Below are 19,797 nucleotides of genomic sequence, written 5' to 3' on the forward strand. Positions count from 1 at the left end.
TGTAAATTAATATTTGTGTCATTCTCAAATCTTTGGTTACAACTGTACAGCTCTGGAAAAAATTACGAGACCACTGCAAAATTATCAGTTTCTCTGGTTTTAGTATGTATAGGTATGCGTTTGGGTAAAATGAACTTTTTTTTTTATTCTACAAACTACTGACAACATTTCTCCCAAAATGTAATTTAGAGCACTGGTTCTCAATCCTGGTCCCGGGGAACCAAAGGGTGCACATTTTTGTTTTTGCCCAAAAGGCGTTGATGATTTGAATCAGTTGTGACGTGCTAGGGCAAAAACAAAAACGTACACCCTTTGGTTCCCCGGGACCAGGATTGAGAACCACTGATTTAGACCATTTATTTGCAGAAAATGACAACTGGTCAAAATAACAAAAAAGATGCAGCGTTGTCAGACCTCAAATAATGCAAAGAAAATAAGTTCATATTCATTTTTAAACAACACAATACTAATGTTTTAACTGAGGAAGTGTTGAGAAATCAATATTTGGTGGAATAACCCTGATTTTCAATCACAGCTTTTGGCATGCTCTCCACCAGTCTTTCACATTGATGTTGGGTGACTTTATGCCACTCCTGGCGCAAAAATTCAAGCAGCTCGGCTTTGATGGCTAGTGACCATCCAGCTTCCTCTTGATCACATTCCATAGGTTTTCAATGGTGTTCAGGTCTGGAGATTGGGCTGGCCATGACAGGGTCTTGATGTGGTGGTCCTCCATCCACACCTTGATTGACCTGGCTGTGTGGCATGGAGCATTGTCCTGCTGGAAAAACCAATCCTCAGAGTTGGAGAACATTGTCAGAGCAGAAGGAAGCAAGTTCTTCCAGGACAACCTTGTACGTGGCTCGATTCATGTGATTCAAATACAAATCTGCCCCATTCCATCCTTGCTGAAGCACCCCCAAGATCATCACAGATCCTCCACCAAATGTCAGTGGGTGCAAGACACTGTGGCTTATAGGACTCTCCAGGTCTCGCTCCCACTGTGAAATTTGGTGGAGGATCTCAACGTCAACAGTGAAGAGGCGACTACGGGATGCTGGCCTTCTAGGCAGAGTTGCAAAGAAAAAGCCATATCTCAGACTGGCCAATAAAAAGAAAAGATTAAGATGGGGGGAAAAAAACAGACACCGGACAGAAGAACAACATACCGGAGTATCATCCTTCACTGTTGACGTTGAGACTGGTGTTTTGCGGGTACTATTTAATGAAGCTGCCAGTTGAGGACTTGTGAGGCGTCTATTTCTCAAACTAGACACTCTACTGTAATTGTCCCCTTGCTCAGTTGTGCACCGGGGCCTCCCACTCTTTCTATTCTGGTTAGAGACAGTTTGCTGTTCTGTGAAGGGAGTAGTACACAGCGTTGTACGAGATCTTACGTTTCTTGGCAATTTCTCGCATGGAATAGCCTTCATTTCTCAGAACAAGAACAGACTGATGAGTTTAGAAGAAAGGTCTTTGTTTCTGGCCATTTTGAGGAAGGCCAATTTAAATCAGCACAACAGTTTTCAGCTGTGCTAACAATTGCAAAAGGGTTTTCTAATGATCAATTAGCCTTTTAAAATGATAAACTTGGATTAGCTAACACAACGTGCCATTGGAACACAGGAGTGATGGTTGCTAATAATGGGCCTCTGTACGCCTATGTAGACATTCCATAAAGAATCTGCCGTTTCCAGCTACAATAGTCATTAATAACATAAACAATGTCTACACTGTATTTCTGATCAATTTGATGTTATTTTAAAATGAACAAAATGTGCTTTTCTTTCAAAAATAAGGACATTTCTAAGTGACCCCAAACTTTTGAACGGTAGTGTGTATATATAACCAAAACATACATTAAACAAATCAAAATATATTTGATATTCTTCAAAAGTAGCCACCCTTTGCCTTGATGACAGCTTTGCACTCTTGGCATTCTCTCAACCAGCTTCATGAGGTAGTCACCTGGAATGCAATTAAATTAAACAGGTGTCTCTTGTCAAAAGTTAAATTGTGGAAGTTCTGTCCTTAATGCATTTTAGCTAATCAGTTGTGTTGTGACAAGGGTGGTATACAGAAGATGGTCCTATTTGGTAAAACAGCTCAAATAAACCAAGAGAAACAACAGTCCATCGTTAGTTTAAGACATGAATGTCAGTCAATCAAGAAAATCAAATGTATTTGTCACATACACATGGTTAGCAAGTGTTAATGCAAGTGTAGCGAAATGCTTGTGCTTCTAGTTCTGACCATGCAGTAATATCTAACAAGTAATATAACCTAACAATTTCACGACAACTACCTTATACACACACACAAGTGTAAAGGAATGAATACGAATATGTACATAAAAAAATATAAATGAGTAATGGCCGAACGGCATAGGCACGATGCAGTAGATGATATAGAGTACAGTATATACATATGAGATGAGTAATGTAGGGTATGAGAACATTATATACTGCTCAAAAAAATAAAGGGAACACTTAAACAACACATTCTAGATCTGAAAGAAAGAAATAATCGTATTAAATACTTTTTTCTTTACATAGTTGAATGTGCTGACAACAAAATCACACAAAAATAATCAATGGAAATCCAATTTATCAACCCATGGAGGTCTGGATTTGGAGTCACACTCAAAATTAAAGTGGAAAACCACACTACAGGCTGATCCAACTTTGATGTAATGTCCTTAAAACAAGTCAAAATGAGGCTCAGTAGTGTGTGTGGCCTCCACGTGCCTGTATGACAACCCTACAACGCCTAGCAATGCTCCTGATGAGGTGGCGGATGGTCTCCTGAGGGATCTCCTCCCAGACTGGACTAAAGCATCCGCCAACTCCTGGACAGTCTGTGGTGCAACGTGGATGGAGCGAGACATGATGTCCCAGATGTGCTCAATTGGATTCAGGTCTGGGGAACGGGCAGCCAGTCCATAGCATCAATGCCTTCCTCTTGCAGGAACTGCTGACACACTCCAGCCACATGAGGTCTAGCATTGTCTTGTATTAGGAGGAACCCAGGGCCAACCGCACCAGTATATAGTCTCACAAGGGGTCTGAGGATCTCATCTCGGTACCTAATGGCAGTCAGGCTACCTCTGGCGAGCACATGGAGGGCTGTGCGGCCCCCCAAAGAAATGCCACCCACACCATGACTGACCCACCGCCAAACCGGTCATGCTGGAGGATGTTGCAGGCAGCAGAACGTTCTCCACGGCGTCTCCAGACTCTGTCACGTGCTCAGTGTGAACCTGCTTTCATCTGTGAAGAGCACAGGGCGCCAGTGGCGAATTTGCCAATCTTGGTGTTCTCTGGCAAATGCCAAACGCCCTGCACGATGTTGGGCTGTAAGCACAACCCCCACCTGTGGACGTCGGGCCCTCATACCACCCTCATGGAGTCTGTTTCTGACCGTTTGAGTAGACACATGCACATTTGTGGCCTGCTGGAGGTCATTTTGCAGGGCTCTGGCAGTGCTCCACCTGCTCCTCCTTGCACAAAGGCGGAGGTAGCGGCCCTGCTGCTGTGTTGTTGCCCTCCTACGTCCTCCTCCACGTCTCCTGATGTACTGGCCTGTCTCCTGGTAACGCCTCCATGTTCTGGACACTACGCTGACAGACACAGCAAACCTTCTTGCCACAGCTCCATTGATGTGCCATCCTGGATGAGCTGCACTACCTGAGCCACTTGTGTGGGTTGTAGACTCCGTCTCATGCTACCACTAGAGTGAAAGCACCGCCAGCATTCAAAAAGTGACCAAAACATCAGCCAGGAAGCATAGGAACTGAGAAGTGGTCTGTGGTCCCCACCTGCAGAACCACTCCTTTATTGGGGGTGTCTTGCTAATTGCCTATAATTTCCACCTGTTGTCTATTCCATTTGCACAACAGCATGTGAAATTTATCGTCAATCAGCGTTGCTTCCTAAGTGGACAGTTTGATTTCACAGAAGTGTGATTGACTTGGAGTTACAGTGTTGTTTAAGTGTTCCCTTTATTTTTTGAGTAGTGTATAAAAGTGGCATTGTTTAAAGTGGCCAGTGATACATTTAATTACATCAGATGGCAAGATGCAGTAGATTGTATAGCGTACAGTATATACATAAGATGAGTAACATAGGGTAAGTAAACTTTATATAATATAAAAGTGGCTAGTGATAAATTACATCAATCTTTTCCATTATTAAAGTGGGTGGAGTTGAGTCAGTATGTTGGCAGCAGCCACTCAATGTTAGTGATGGCTGTTTAACAGTCTGATGGCCTTGAGATAGAAGCTGTTTTTCAGTCTCTTGGTCCCTGCTTTGATGCACCTGTACTGACCTCGCCTTCTGGATGATAGCGGGGTGAACAGGCAGTGGCTCGGGTGGTTGTTGTCCTTGGTGATCTTTTTGGCCTTCCTGTGACATCGGGTGGTGTAGGTGTCCTGGAGGGCAGGTAGTTTGCACCCGGTGATGCGTTGTGCAGACCTCACTACCCTCTGGAGAGACTTGCGGTTATGGGCGGAGCAGCTGCCGTAGCAGGCGGTGATACAGCCCGACAGGATGCTCTCGATTGTGCATTTGTAAAAGTTAGTGAGTGTTTTTGGTGACAAGCTGAATTTCTTCAGCCTCCTGAGGTTGAAGAGGCGCTGCTGCGCCTTCTTCACCACGCCGTCTGTGTGGGTGGACCATTTCAGTTTGTCCGTGATGTGTACGCCGAGGAACTTAAAACTCTCCACCTTCTCCACTACTGTCCCGTCAATGTAGATAGGGGGCTGCTCCCTCTGCTGTTTCCTGAAGTCCAAGATCATCTCCTTGGTATTGTTAACATTGAGTGTGAGGTTATTTTCCTGACACCACACTCCGAGGGCCCTCACCTCCTCCCTGTAGGCCGTCTCGTTGTCGTTGGTAATCAAGCCACTGTAGTGTCGTCTGCAAACTTGATGATTGAGTTGGAGGCGTGCATGGCCACGCAGTCATGGGTGAACAGGGAGTACAGTAGAGGGCTGAGAACGCACCCTTGAGGGGACCCAATGTTGAAGATCAGCAGGGTGGAGATGTTACCTACCCTCACCACCTGGGGGCGGCCCGTCAGGAAGTCCAGGACCCAGTTGCACAGGGCGGGGTCGAGACCCAGGGTCTCGAGCTTAATGACGAGTTTGGAGTGTACTATGGTGTTAAATTCTGAGCTGTAATCAATGAACAGCATTCTTACAAAGGTATTCCTCTTGTCCAGATGGGATTAGGGCAGTGTGATGGCGATTGCGTCGTCTGTGGACCTATTGTGGCGGTAAGCAATTTGGAGTGGGTCTAGGGTGTCAGGTAGGGTGGAGGTGATATGGTCCTTGACTAGTCTCTCAATGCACTTCATGATGACGGAAGTGAGTGCTAAAGGGCAGTAGTCATTTAGCTCAGTTACCTTAGCGGGGACAGCAGACTGGGATAAGGATTGATTGAATATGTCTGTACACACACCAGCCAGCTGGTCTGCGCATGCTCTGAGGACGCGGCCGGGGATGCCGTCTGGGCCTGCAGCCTTGCGAGGGTTAACACGTTTAAATGTTTTACTCACGTTGGCTACAGTGAAGAAGAGCCCACAGGTTTAAGTAGCGGGCCGTGTCAGTGGCACTGTATTGTCCTCAAAGCGAGCAAAAAATTGTTTAGTCTGTCTGGGAGCAAGGCATCGTGATCCGCGACGGGGCTGGTTTTTCCTTTTGTAGTCCGTGATTGACTGTAGACCCTGCCACATACCTCTCGTGTCTGAGCCGTTGAATTGTGACTCCACTTTGTCTCTGTACTGACGCTTAGCTTGTTTGATTGCCTTGCGGAGGGAATAGCTACACTGTTTGTATTCGGTCATGATTCCGGTCACCTTGCCCTGATTAAAAGCAGTGGTTCGCGCGTTCAGTTTTGCGCGAATGCTGCCATCAATCCACGGTTTCTGGTTGGGGAATGTTTTAATTGACGCTGTGGGTACAACATCACCGATGCACTTGTTAATGAACTCACACACCGAATCAGCGTATTCGTCAATGTTGTTGTTCGCCGCAATGCGGAACATATCCCAGTCCACGTGATCGAAGCAATCTTGAAGCGTGGAATTCGATTGGTCGGACCAGCGTTGGACAGACCTGAGGGCGGGAGCTTCCCGTTTTAGTTTCTGTCTGTAGGCTGGGAGCAACAAAATGGAGTCATGGTCAGCTTTTCAGAAGGGAGGGCGGGGGAGGGCCTTATATGCATCGTGGAAGTTAGAATAACAGTGGTCTAGGGTTTTGCTACCCCTGGTAGCACAATCGATATGCTGATAGTATTTGGGGAGCCTTGTTTTCAGATTAGCCTTGTTAAAATCCCCGGCTAATGAAGTAATAAAATCCCCGAGTCCAATGAAGTTCTATCAGGGCCGTCGATGTGTCTGCTTGGGGGGGATATACACGACTGTGATTATGATCGAAGAGAATTCTCTTGGTAGATAATGGGGTCGGCATTTGATAGTGAGGAATTCTAAGTCAGGTGAACAAAAGGACTTGAGTTCCTGTATGTTGTTATGATCACACCACATCTCGTTAATCATAAGGCATACACCCCCGCCCTTCTTCTTACCAGAGAGATGCTTGTTTCTGTCGGCGCAATGCGTGAAGAAACCAGGTGGCTGTACCGACTCAGATAGCGTGTCTCAAGTGAGCCATGTTTCCGTGAAACAAAGAACATTAAAGTCTCGGATGTCTCTCTGGAATGCTACCCTTGCTCGGATTCCGTCTATCTTGTTGTCAAGAGACTGGACATTGGTGAGTAGTATGCTCGGGAGCGGTGCGCGATGTGCCCGTCTACGGAGCCTGACCAGAAGACCGCTCCGTCTGCCCCTTCTTCTACGGCGTCGTTGTTTTGGGTCGCCGGCTGGGATCCGATCCATTGTCCTGGGTGGTAGGCCAAACAGAGGATCCGCTTCGGGAAAGTCGTATTTCTGGTCGTAATGTTGGTGAGTTGACATGGCTCTTATATCCAATAGTTCCTCCCGACTGTATGTAATAAAACCTCAGATTCCCTGGGGTAACAATGTAAGAAATAACACATAAAAAAACAAAATACTGCATAGTTTCCTAGGAACGCGAAGCGAGGCGGCCACCTGTAAGAATTTTGAACGTTTGTTCAAGAGCAGTCGCAAAAACCATCAAGCGCTATGATGAAACTGGCTCTCATGAGGACCACCACAGGAAAAGATCCAGAGTAACTTCTGCTGCAGAGGGTCAGTTCATTAGGAGTTACCAGCCTCAGAAATTGAAGCGCAAATAAATGCTTCAGAGTTCAAGTAACAGACATCTTAACTTCTTTGGGCTAGGGGGCAGTATTTTCACATCCGGATAAAAAACGTACCCAATTTAATCTGGTTATGACTCCTGCCCAGTAACTAGAATATGCATATAATTATTGGCTTTGGATAGAAAACACCCTAAAGTTTCTAAAACTGTTTGAATGGTGTCTGTGAGCATAACAGAACTCCTATGGCAGGCAAAAACCTGAGAAGATTTCATGCAGGAAGTGGCCTGTCTGACAAGGTGTTGTTGTTCTTGCTTAGCTGTAACGTGACACTTCCTACGGCTCCAATAGGCTCTCAGAGCCCGGGAAAAACCTGAACGATGACGAGGCAGCCTCAGGCTGAAACACATAATCGCCTTTGCCAAGTGGTCTATCAGAGGACAATGGAATTAGGCGCGTGCCCGATTCGACCCCGTGCAGTATTTTCTTTTGGCTGTTTACCTAATTGCAGATTCCCGGTCGGAATATTATCGCTTTTTTACGAGAATAAAGGCATAAAAATTGATTTTAAGCAGCGGTTGACATGCTTCGAAGTACGGTAATGAAATATTTAGAAATCTTTTGTCACGAAATGCACCGTGCGCATGACCGTTATTTACCATTGGGATAGTGTCTAGAACGCACAAACAAAACGTCGCTGTTGGAACATAACTATGGATTATTTTGGACTAAACATACATTTGTTATTGAAGTAGAAGTCCTGGGAGTGCATTCTGACGAAGAACAGGAAAGGTAATCAAACTTTTCTAATAGTAAATGTGATTTTGGTGAAGGCTAAACTTGGTGGGTGTCTAAATAGCTAGCCCTGTGATGCCGGGCTATGTACTTAGAATATTGCAAAATGTGCTTCATCCGAAAAGCTATTTTAAAATCGGACATATCGAGTGCATAGAGGAGTTCTGTATCTATAATTCTTAAAATAATTGTTATGCTTTTTGTGAACGTTTATCGTGAGTAATTTAGTAAATTGTTAGTAAATTCCCCGGAAGTTTGCGGGGGGTATGCTAGTTCTGAACGTCACATGCTAATGTAAAAAGCTGTTTTTTGATATAAATATGAACTTGATTGAACAAAACATGCATGTATTGTATAACATAATGTCCTAGGTGTGTCATCTGATGAAGATCATCAAAGGTTAGTGCTGCATTTAGCTGTCTTCTGGGTTTTTGTGACATTATATGCAAGCTTGAAAAATGGGTGTCTGATTATTTCTGGCTGGGTACTCTGCTGACATAATCTAATGTTTTGCTTTCGTTGTAAAGCCTTTTTGAAATCGGACAGTGTGGTTAGATTAACGAGAGTCTTGTCTTTAAATAGCTGTAAAATAGTCATATGTTTGAGAAATTGAAGTAATAGCATTTCAAAGGTTTTGAAAATCGCGCCACAGGATTCAACTGGCTGTTACGTAGGTGGGACGAATTCGTCCCGCCGGTCCTAGACAGATTAACATACACTGTTCAGAGGACACTGTGAATCAGGCCTTCATGGTCGAATTGCTGCAAAGAAACCACTACTAAAGGACACCAATAAGAAGAAGAGACTTGCTTGGGCCAAGAAACACGAGCAATGGACATTACACCGGTGGAAATCTGTCCTTTGGTCTGATGAGTCCAAATTTGACATTTTTGGTTCCAACTACTGTGTCTTTGTGAGATGCAGAGCAGGTGAACGGATGATCTCTGCATGTGTAGTTCCCACCGTGAAGCATGGAGGAGGAGGTGTGATGGTGCTTTGCTGGTGACACTGTACTGATCTATTTAGAATTCAGGGCACACTTAATGAGCATGGCTACCACAGCATTCTGCAGGGACATGCCATCCCATTTGGTTTGAGCTTAGTGGGACTATCATTTGTTTTTCAACAGGACAATGACCCAACACACCTCCAGGCTGTGTAAGGGCTATTTAACCAAGAAGGAGAGTGATGGAATGCTGCATCAGATGACCTGGCCTCCACAATCACCCGACTTCAAACCAATTGAGATGGTTTGGGATGAGTTGGACTGCAGAGACAGAAGCTGTCATCAAGGCACTTTCAAGGTGGCTACTTTGAAGAATCTCAAATAGATTGATTTGTTTAACACTTTTTTGATTACTACATGATTATTCTACAATGTAGAAAATAGTAAAAATAAAGAAAAACCCTTGAATGTCGGTGTGTCAACTTTTGACTGGTACTGTATGCATTCATGCATGCATAGTGTCTTCGGAAAGTATTCAGACCCATGGACTTTTCCCACTTTGTTACATTACAGCCATATTATAAAATGGGTTAAATAAAATTCCTCAGCAATCTACTTTGACTAGCAAAGAGATGCGTCTTACTTGACTAGCAATCTACACACAATACCCTATATTGTGTGTAGATCCATTTAGTCACATTATGATGACCTCAGCCATTCTGGGTCAGTGGTTTTAGCACCAACCTAGTCACGCTCCTCACATTTGACTTGGCTTGGGGGACTAAACCAGGCAGCCCAGGTGTCACCGGGACCTTGAGTTGACTGGCTCAGAAAAAGAATAGGACAGACCCGGGGACACAGCAGACGGTGGATTCCATGCTAAGGGTCACCCAGCGGTCCAAGAATGAACAAGAGATGTGTGCACTTCCCTGATTAACACACTGTTGCTGCCGGGCCAATAATAGATCTATGTTGAGTAAAGAAACAGAGAGCCTGTTATTTGGTACATGCCGCTCCAGCATGCTTTAATTAGCTTTAAAGGGATACTTCTGGATTTTGGCAATGAAGCCTTTTATCTACTTCCCCAGAGTCAGATGAACTCGTTGATACCATTTTTAGGTCGCCTCTGCATCCAGAATGAAGTCGTTTTGCGAGCCAATGCTAACTAGCATCAGCGCAATGCCTGTAAGTGTATGGTATCTACTAGCATCTACTAGCATGCTAGCAGTTACCATAGCCCTAATGCTAGTTAGCAATTGAGCTAACACTAGTTAACTTCCTTCAAACTGCATGCAGTGACATAAAAAAACGGTATCCAAGAGTTTCTGGCTCTCAATGCCAAAATACTGGAGTATTCCTTTAATGAGCCTACACATAATTTGACTACGCTTGGGGGGAATATACCATTTAGGGGTCATTCTATGAAAATGGTGGCTTTCCTGTCCCCCTACTTAAACATCAAGAAAATAAATTTAAAAAATGTCAGATAAGGACACAAAAAAAATTGTTTTAATTTACATTTTTTTATTGTTAATAAAACATATGTAGGACAGTTATATTGCTAAAAATTTACCATGAAAATGGCTTGTCCCTCGGGTCATGAGTAGTAGCTTAGTGACATGTTGAGTAAAAAAAAAAAGAATATTCTCCCACTTTAAAATGTCAGAATACAAAGAAGTTTTATAGTTATTTCGTGGATTACTTTAAAAAAAAAAGTTAAATATCAACTAAATATTATAAATCATTTACAGGGAATAGCTGTCCCTCAATTTCAAGTCACTAGTGTTCCACTATTGTAAAAAACAAATGCAACATCCTTGCCAACTTCTTACTGGGTCAAAGGTTCATGGAGGCGGGGCTGTTTTGAAAAGCACATAGGAAGAAAGAGTGCAGACTCTTTTTTTTTTTTTTTAAATGAAGAAAAAAAAACAGTAAAATAACAATACATGGCTGCTCGCACCGCTACCCGCCCTGAGACGCCAGCAAGGCACCACCCCAGGCCCAAAGGTATTTCCAAGGGCGGGAAAAACCAAGTCACCATGGAAGTGAGCGCACCCATAACTACCAGCATGAAACCAAACCACAAGACATAAAAAGAGAAACACAAAATATATATCACTCATTCCCACTCCTGATTGGAGGACCTCAAACATTTATACTGTACATTTGTGTATATAATTATTCCAACACTTATCAATTCCACCCTTCAGAAAGCCACCCATCTTTCCGAATAAAATATAATTCTGACATTTCCTCTAGCAAAACATCCCTCCATTCTCCGATGGTGTCTCACTAGGGACTCAAACCTCCCCGTCTGCAACATTTCTTCCCAAATTGCCACAAAAAATTAACATTTTTCCCAAGAGCACAATGATATTTCTTATTGACTGACTGTGGTCCTTCACATCCCCCAGTAATACAGTTTGCAGGTCCAACTGCAACCTGATATTATGGCATAACAACCATTCCTGGACCTGACTCCAAAAACAAGCCACCAATGGACAGTACCAAAAGAGATGCTCTATTGATTCTGTTTCCACACGACAGTCTGCACCGGTCTGACAATTGAATACCCTATACACTGAGCATTATTTTTGTAGCAAGGATTTTATATAATAGCTTAAATTGATGCATCAATTGTTGTTTTCTATATCAGTTCATAAACCATGGTAGTGGGACATCGGAAATCTGTTCCCAACTATCTCGAATTTTATGTGGCATAGTTGCAAACCCTCTTGACCGTAAGTCAAAAATGTATAGTCATTAAGCCATTTATGATTTTTAATTGGTGGCAGACAAACAAATTAATTCCTAATTGCCATTTCGTGGTTATAATTTTGTATTGTGCATACACCTGGATTAATTGGTTGTATGACAATTCTACTGTCGTTGTTCACGTCATTCATAATTCTACCGTCGTTGTTTACAATGTCATTCATAAACATGATACCTTTCTTATACATTCTCTCCACAAAAATTGGTTTATCCTCTATCAGTACATTGGCTTTCAGCCATTTTATTTGCTGTAATATAGATTCTGCCTCTACTGGAGGATAAAATTGGAATTGTAACCAACTCTGTATAGTTTCATTTAAAAATAAGGACACTTTAAACAGGGTTCCATTGTCACTGGAAATGCATAGTTTTAAACCTGTATAAGAGCAATGACCCCCACTTTAAAACAGTGGATGTGCCCCTCTTATTAGCCTACTAGAAAACCAGTTTGGATTTAGATATCATTTCGGTATAATATACATTTTAACAGAGGGCCATTGCCTTGATATAAGTTTTATCCCTCCAAACTCATTTATTAAATAAATATTCCCGTTTAACTTTTTTTTAATTTTTTTATTATTATTATTATTTATTTATTTTTATTTTTTTTTAAATCGGGTTTTCCATTCCAAATAAAATGTAATATTTTTTGTTCCTATAACTTAAAAAAAAATTATCCTGGAGTCAGTAGAGCCACGAATAGATACGTAAACTGTGGTATGACTAGAGAATTAATCAGTGTAATTCCCCCATAGATAGAAAACTTTGTAAAATAGATAGGATGTCCATCAAAATGGTGCAAAATCATTCAACTTTTCAGGAACGTGTACACCAAGCACATCACTGCACCATCTGACCATATCAATTGGGAGACCATATAGCAATTTAAAGTGTCTTTTAGAGACCGAATCCCTACGAACGCAAGTGTTAAGTAGGTTTTTTGTTTGATCTTACTTACTGTAATTTTGTGTTGCAACTTTTGTATTTGGGTTTTAATCAAGATAAACTGGAGAAATGATCCAGGTCCTAATAAGACCGTTCAGAGTTGAACATTGTGAGAGAACTTGAATCATCGGCATACATTGATACCTTTGTTTCTAATCCATTAATTTCTAATGCCTTAAATATTCAATTTGACAATATTTTTGCATTTCAACATTGAAGGGTGAGAGGCCTCCAATCTTTTAGAGAGACTGGGTGGTTATACTGTCCCCCCGGCTCCTGCTTCAGTAGGAGAGTAATAAACCCTTATTTGTGTGACAGTTGACCATTTATATGTGAATAATTAAAACATGCTAGTAGTGGATCTTTCAATACTTTATAAAACGTTTGGTATTTCTATTGCAATGCCATCAAGGCCAGGGGTTTTCCCAGTCGAAAAGGAGTAAATTGCCAACCGTAGTTTGTCCTTTGTAAGTTTGTGTTGCAGCTAGTTTAACTCGATGTTTAAGTAAAATGATATCACAGCACCCTTCATCAAGTGAAGTTGGAGGAACTTCAAAGGATTTTATTTAAACAAATATTAGTCCCGGTTTACCCACAACTGTGGGGCCACGCACAACTCCAACACCATAATCAAGTTTCCTGACGACACAATGGGGGTAGGCATGATCACCGGCAATGATGAGTCAGCCTACAGGGAGGAGGTCAGTAACCTGGCATTGTGGTGCCGGAGCAACAACCTCTCCCTCAACGTCAGCAAGACCAAGGAGCTGATCGTGGACTATAGGAAACAGGGTGGCGAGCCCACCCCCATCCACATCAAAGGGGTGACAGTGGAGCAGGTAGACAGCTTCAATTTCCTTGGTGTCCAAATCACTGAAGACTTAAAATGGTCCAAACACACGCACAGTCGTGAAGAAAGCACGACAGTGCCTCTTCCCACTCAGGAGGTTGAAAAAGTTTGAGAAGGTTCTACAGCTGTACCATTTAGAGCATGGCTGCGTCACTTCTTGGTATTGCAATAGCACAGCCCTCAAACTAATTGCACTACAGAGGGTTGTGCAGACAGCCCAGTACATCACTGGGGCCGAGCTCCCCGTCATCCAGGACCTAATCAGGACCTAATCAGGCAGTGAGAAAATAAGGCCCGGAAAATCAAAGACCCCAACCGCCCAAGCCATGTACTATTTTCTCTGCTGCAAGAGGTACCGGTGCATCAAGTCTGACACCAAAATTCTATCCCAAAGCAATAAAACTGATAAATATCTAACAAAATAGCTACATGGACCGAGTTTACCTTGTATGTCAATATTTGCACTGTCTCTATGCACACTGACAGGGCCCCACAAACTCACACATACTGTCTCTCCAACACCCACACATATGTACTGTTTCAACACACCCACTGACATGCAAGCTGCTGCTACTCTGTTTATTTTATACCCTGTTGCCTAGTCCCTTTAACCCTATACATATCTACCTCTATCACTGCAGTATCCCTGCACATATACAGTGCATTCAGAAAGTATTCAGACCACTTGACTTTTTCCATATTTTGTTACAGCTTCATTCTAAAATGGAATAAATATTTTTTTCTTCTGATCAATCTACATATAATACCCCATGACAAAGCAACATTTTTTGCAAATGTATTTTTTTTTTTTTTTATATATATTTTTAAATATCACATTTACATAAGAATTCAGACCCTTCACTAAGTACTTTGTTGAAGCACCTTTAGCAGTGATTACAGCCGAGTCTTCTTGGGTATGACGCTACACACTTGGCACACCTGTATTTGGGGAGTTTCTCCCATCCTTCTCTGCAAATCCTCTCAAGCCCTGTCAGGTTGGATGGGGAGCGTCACTGCACAGCTATTTCCAGGTCTCTCCAGAGATGTTCGTTTGGGTTCAAGTCCGGGCTCTGGCTGGGCCACTCAAGGACATTGAGACTTATCCCGAAGCCACTCCTGCGTTGTCTTGGCTGTGTGCTTAGGGTTGTTGTCCTGTTGGAAGGTGAACCTTTGCCCCAGTCTGAGGTCCTGAGCACTCTGGAACCAGTTTTCATTTAGGACCTCTGAAATTTGCTCCGTTGATCTTACCCTTGATCCCAGTCCCTGAAAAACATCCCTTACAGCATGATGCTACCGTAGGGATGGTGTCAGGTTTCTTCCAGATGTGGCGCTTGGCATTCAGGCCAAAGAGTTCAATCTTTGTTTTATCAATCTTGTTTCTCATGGTTTGAGAGTATTTAGGTGCCTTTCGGCAAACTCCAAGCTGGCTGTCATGTGCCATTTACTGAGGAGTGGCTTCCATCTGGCCACTTTACCATAAAGGCCTGATTGGTTGAGTGCTGCAGAGATGGTTGTCCTTCTGGAAGGTTCTCCCATCTCCACAGAGGAACTCTGGAGCTCTGTCAGAGTGACCAACGGGTTCTTGGTCACCTCCCTGACCAAAGGGTCTTCTCCCCTGATTGCTCAGTTTTGTCCGGGAAACTTCTTCCATTCTTCCACTGTGTACCTTTCCCTAGATCTGTGCCTCGACACAATCCTGTCTCGGAGCTCTACGAACAATTGCGTCGACATCATGGCTTGGTTTTTGTTCTGACATGCACTGTCAACTGCGGGACCTTATATAGACAGGTGTGTGCCTTTTCAAATAATGTCAAAAATCTATGGAATTTACCACAGGTAGACTCCAGTCAAGTTGTAGAAACATCAAGGATGATCAATGGAAACAGGATGCACCTGAGCTCAATATCGAGTGTCATAGCAAAGGATCTGAATACTTAAGGTATCCGTTTTTTATTTTTAATAAATTTGCTAAAGTTTCTAGAAACCCGTTTCACTTTGTCATTATTGGGTATTGTGTGTAGAGTGATGGATTAAATGTTGGGTTTTTTTCCATTTTAGAATAAGGCTGTAACGTAACAAAATGTGGAATATTTTCCAAATGCATTGTAAATAAGGTACTGGAACTAACTTAAATATTTCCTGTATATAGTATAATTACTTAATTGTGTATTTCATATTTCTTATTGCTCTTGTATTTTTTTGTAGCAATACATTGTTATTATTGCATTGTTGGGTTTTGAGTTTGCAAGAAAGGCATCTCACTATACTTGTGCATGTGACATTAAAACTTAATTTCTCGCTTGACCAAATCTGTTTTTGGGATGAACATTTAATTGAATGGCCTATTAAAAACACACTTAAAAAGGCCTCCTATACTGTAAGTGGACACCCTGAACCTGTATTACACAAGAAAAAAAAAAAATGTTACTCCTTAGCTTTCATTAATTTACTGTCCGTTAATAAACCGATCACATTTCCAATATCCCCGCCCTCGTGGAAAGTCTGTCATAGTTACATGGAGGGCTATAAGCTGATGGTCTGATCGCATTCAATACGTACTTGTTTCACTTTTGGCACCATAGAAAAAGGATACCAGAAAGTAATCAATCCGACTAGCTTGATTTAGCCTCTTTCAAGTATACCTTATAACGTCCGTGTTTTTAAGCCTCCATATATCCACCAGTTCCAACGTGTCCATAATATTTGTAATCTATTTGAGCGCCAAAGGGTGATAATTGGTAGTATGATTGTCTTTACGGTCTATTGATATAATATGTTAGCAAAGAGACCCCAAACTTTTGAACGGTAGTGTAGTGAAAAAAGGAACAAGGTTTTTTTTTTATGTAGTAAAAATATCTAAATACATTAAGCTGTCATTTATGTTGATTTACATTGTTAATGGGTTAACTATAATCTGACAAAAAAAAGGAGTAAAAAAAATAAAAAAAATAGGAATTATACATTTTTGAAATTGTCAAAAAGCCACCATTTTTGTAGAATGATCGATATAACGTGTACCGGGATATTTAGTCATACCGACGGTATGATTTTCAATACAGCTTTGCCGGGGCTGCATACTACGCCACTGCTTATAACTATAAGGGATACTTCGGGATTTTGGCAATGGGGTCCTTTATCTACTTATCCAGAGTCAGATGAAGTTGTGAATACCATTTTTATGTCTCTGCATGCAGTTTGAAGGAAGTTGCTAACTAGCATTAGCGCAAATGACAAAAGGTCTATGGGTAGCTAGTTATCATTGGCTCAATTACCTCTAACTTCCTTCATACTGGGTACAGACACACAGAAATGGTACCCACAAGTTAATCTGACTCTGGAGAAAATCCAAAAGAATCCCTTTAACTATATAAGATGTGCCATATAAATTGTATCCAGCCCAGGGCTACAGCTATGCATTTGCTTTACCTATAGGTGGTGGTGCAGAAGGTTAACTACAGCACATGGGGTCACCATACACTGTTTGCAGGCATTCTTTATTTATTCACCCAGTGACCAAAATAAAATTCCTCAGACACAGGTTGGCATGAGAGAGGGGTGTGTCAGTGCCAATCTGCCGGCTGCGAGAACTCGACTGGACTCCTAGCCAGGTTAAGGGTCATAGCAACTATAAGTCATGCATATTGTATTGTTGTGCTATTTGTGATGCTGTGGTATACAGTGTTGTCTATAAGTAAATAAATTATTACTTTGTCATTTTATGAACTTTTTCTGACTGATCTAAGACACTGAATGCACATAAGCACTAACTCTGAATTCAATCTGTGCTGTCAGATGAGATTGTGAGCATTGAGAGTAAGACACTAATTTAGCTAGCATTCAATTAGGCTACCAAATCAAAACTGCTCTAAAGCCATCTAACGTGATCAAGCTAACACATTACACAATTAGAGAATAGATGCACCATATTAGAGAGAACGCAACAACCAGAGAAAATGCACCATAGGCCTGCCCACATTTATGCATATTCGCTCTGCGCTATTGTTCATGATGAACCATCCTTGTCAGGGAGCGCTTTCTTCTGAAACGTACCATGACAAGTTGAACATCCCCTTAGCCAAGTTAAGTCTGATAGATACAGAAGAATGTTAACCCAAGTCCTCAAGCTTGGCAAAATCTGTCTACAAGCAATTTCTAAGACAAGCACATTCTCAGAATATCTATTGGAGCTTCTGTGTGTCTCCTAGTCCTGCAAAAGAGCAGTTAAATTCAGTGTCCTAAAATAACTCCACTTTTTTTCCTAAGGTAACTGTGGACTGGGCACGTCTACTCCTATGCAGTGAGCAGCATGCCATGCATAGGCCTAGCCGTTCCAGGTGTAGAGTACAACGTGTCAAAACAAAGCACTTCAGAAACACAGTGATCAATCATTCCTACAAAGGAAAATAAAAGTTGTGTGTGGGGTAACGGCAATCCGATAAGTGCAGAGAGGTAGCTAGCCAGGGGAACACAGCCCAGTCGTTGTGGGGGAAGGTGCGTTCCTCATGGTCCATCTGGCACATTTCTACCCAGCCAGTTTAACCTGCATAACATCAACGCTAGCAAGCTAAACTGGGGAATGCTGATCATGTTGCCTTGCCTAGTGCTGCAAGTTGTTTTCTTTGGGTGCTGCAATCCGTAGTTCGTAAAAATAACAGTTTACGCGACCACCGCCAAGGGAGATGTCAGCAACTCCGTCATTGTATGCACAATTTGACAGAGGTCACATAGAATGAAGTTACTAAAAAAAATGGATTTGCTAGCCTCGCAAAGCCGCCTGATCCCACAAGCTAACATTAAACGCTGCACGGTTTTCCGAGGCTAACGGATTGCAGCACACAAAGAAAATAATGCAACTACGCAGGACAAACATTGATACAAGTTATGCATGAAATAGACATTTTTACAAGTATCGACTGATACCGACTCGATGAAGTGGGAGGTAGGCTGCACTCTGCCAAAACTCATAGCCTCGCACCATCGGGTATCTTGGAGTTCAGAATTCTTGGCCGGCTACCCCATACCACGTGACTCAAGTATAAACATGAAGCACAAGCCAGGACATGGGAGGCGCGCACGCACACGTCAATACATAATATTGTCAAACACAGTCTGACAAATGTTTGATCCCCTGAATCATACGGATACAGCCCTGATCTGGATTATTTTAGCCTATATTTAAATCCAGGTTGCCTATTCTATCCTAGCCCTTGATCATGACTCTCAGTTCCATTACATTACACATAAGAGTGATTGGAGGAAGGCGTCTTCTGTACTGGGGAGTGCTGTTAAAAGCACCGACGCTCGGTCTGAACATTAACACACAATGCTTGTGGTACGGTTTTGGAAGCATAAGGACATTATTTTTCATATCAGCAAGAAATACATTTTCAAAAAACAAAAAGGTTAAATTGATGCACACCTTTTACAGCTACAGTTCCCCCACACCCATATTTCCATGTTACACTGCTTGTTTACAGAAAACAGAAAGACAGAGTGGACAACCTATGCTAATTAGCTATCGGTGTCTCCGAATACCTGTGTAAACAGAAGACTGCAACTCTGATAAAACAATACATGTGTATTTTGCATTGTGAAATAATTTTGATATATGAAAGTAGAGGGGTTGTTACTAGAAGCGTATAGCAGTTGATAATCTATTCACATTTAAATTGAGTATTTGGCTCTTTTAGCTTCGAGACACTTTGCCTTTAAACAGAGCATGTAAGGTCCTTGGACTATAAGGAGTTAGGCTCCTTTAGTCCATTACTGGGCAAATTCTGTCCCAACACCACAATGTACTAAATACTTAATACCAACTGCAAAATCACGTTTTTATTTACCAATCAATATAGGCCTGTCTTTATTAGGCTATCCGGTGATTCTAAAGAGTGTGTTTGAGGAACCTTTCCAAATACCAGATACCCTTAACACAGCATTTTATCATCACTAGGCCTACTACATAGAGGATCACTGTGGTAAAGTTCAGAGTTCTCCAAAGGTTGACCATTGTTTTATGGCTTAAGCTTGCCAGTAGCTGGTGCAACAATGTGGCAGCTGTACTTGACCCATTTATAAAGGTCGCTGAATTTGGCGAATATGGGACCATACCTCCACATTCTTGCAAAGTAAAGAATAGGTCGTCATTGAGGCACAATTGGCGTTAGTCAAAACTTCAGTGTACCTGTAAAGCCAGCATGAACATGTTTGGATGTACTGTAGTTCTGACAGTGACATCTGTGCCTAAATTA

At 42.2% G+C, this 19,797-nt stretch overlaps 1 protein-coding gene across 1 annotated transcript in view; it reads right to left on the reverse strand.

The window, feature by feature from the left end:
* Positions 1-19,797, reverse strand: part of tbc1d4 (TBC1 domain family, member 4) — a 172,971-nt gene that overhangs the window by 151,989 nt on the left and 1,185 nt on the right. The window lies entirely within an intron of this gene.

The sequence above is a fragment of the Salmo trutta genome, chromosome 20 (assembly GCF_901001165.1).
Source record: "Salmo trutta chromosome 20, fSalTru1.1, whole genome shotgun sequence".
Lineage (NCBI taxonomy): Eukaryota > Metazoa > Chordata > Actinopteri > Salmoniformes > Salmonidae > Salmo > Salmo trutta.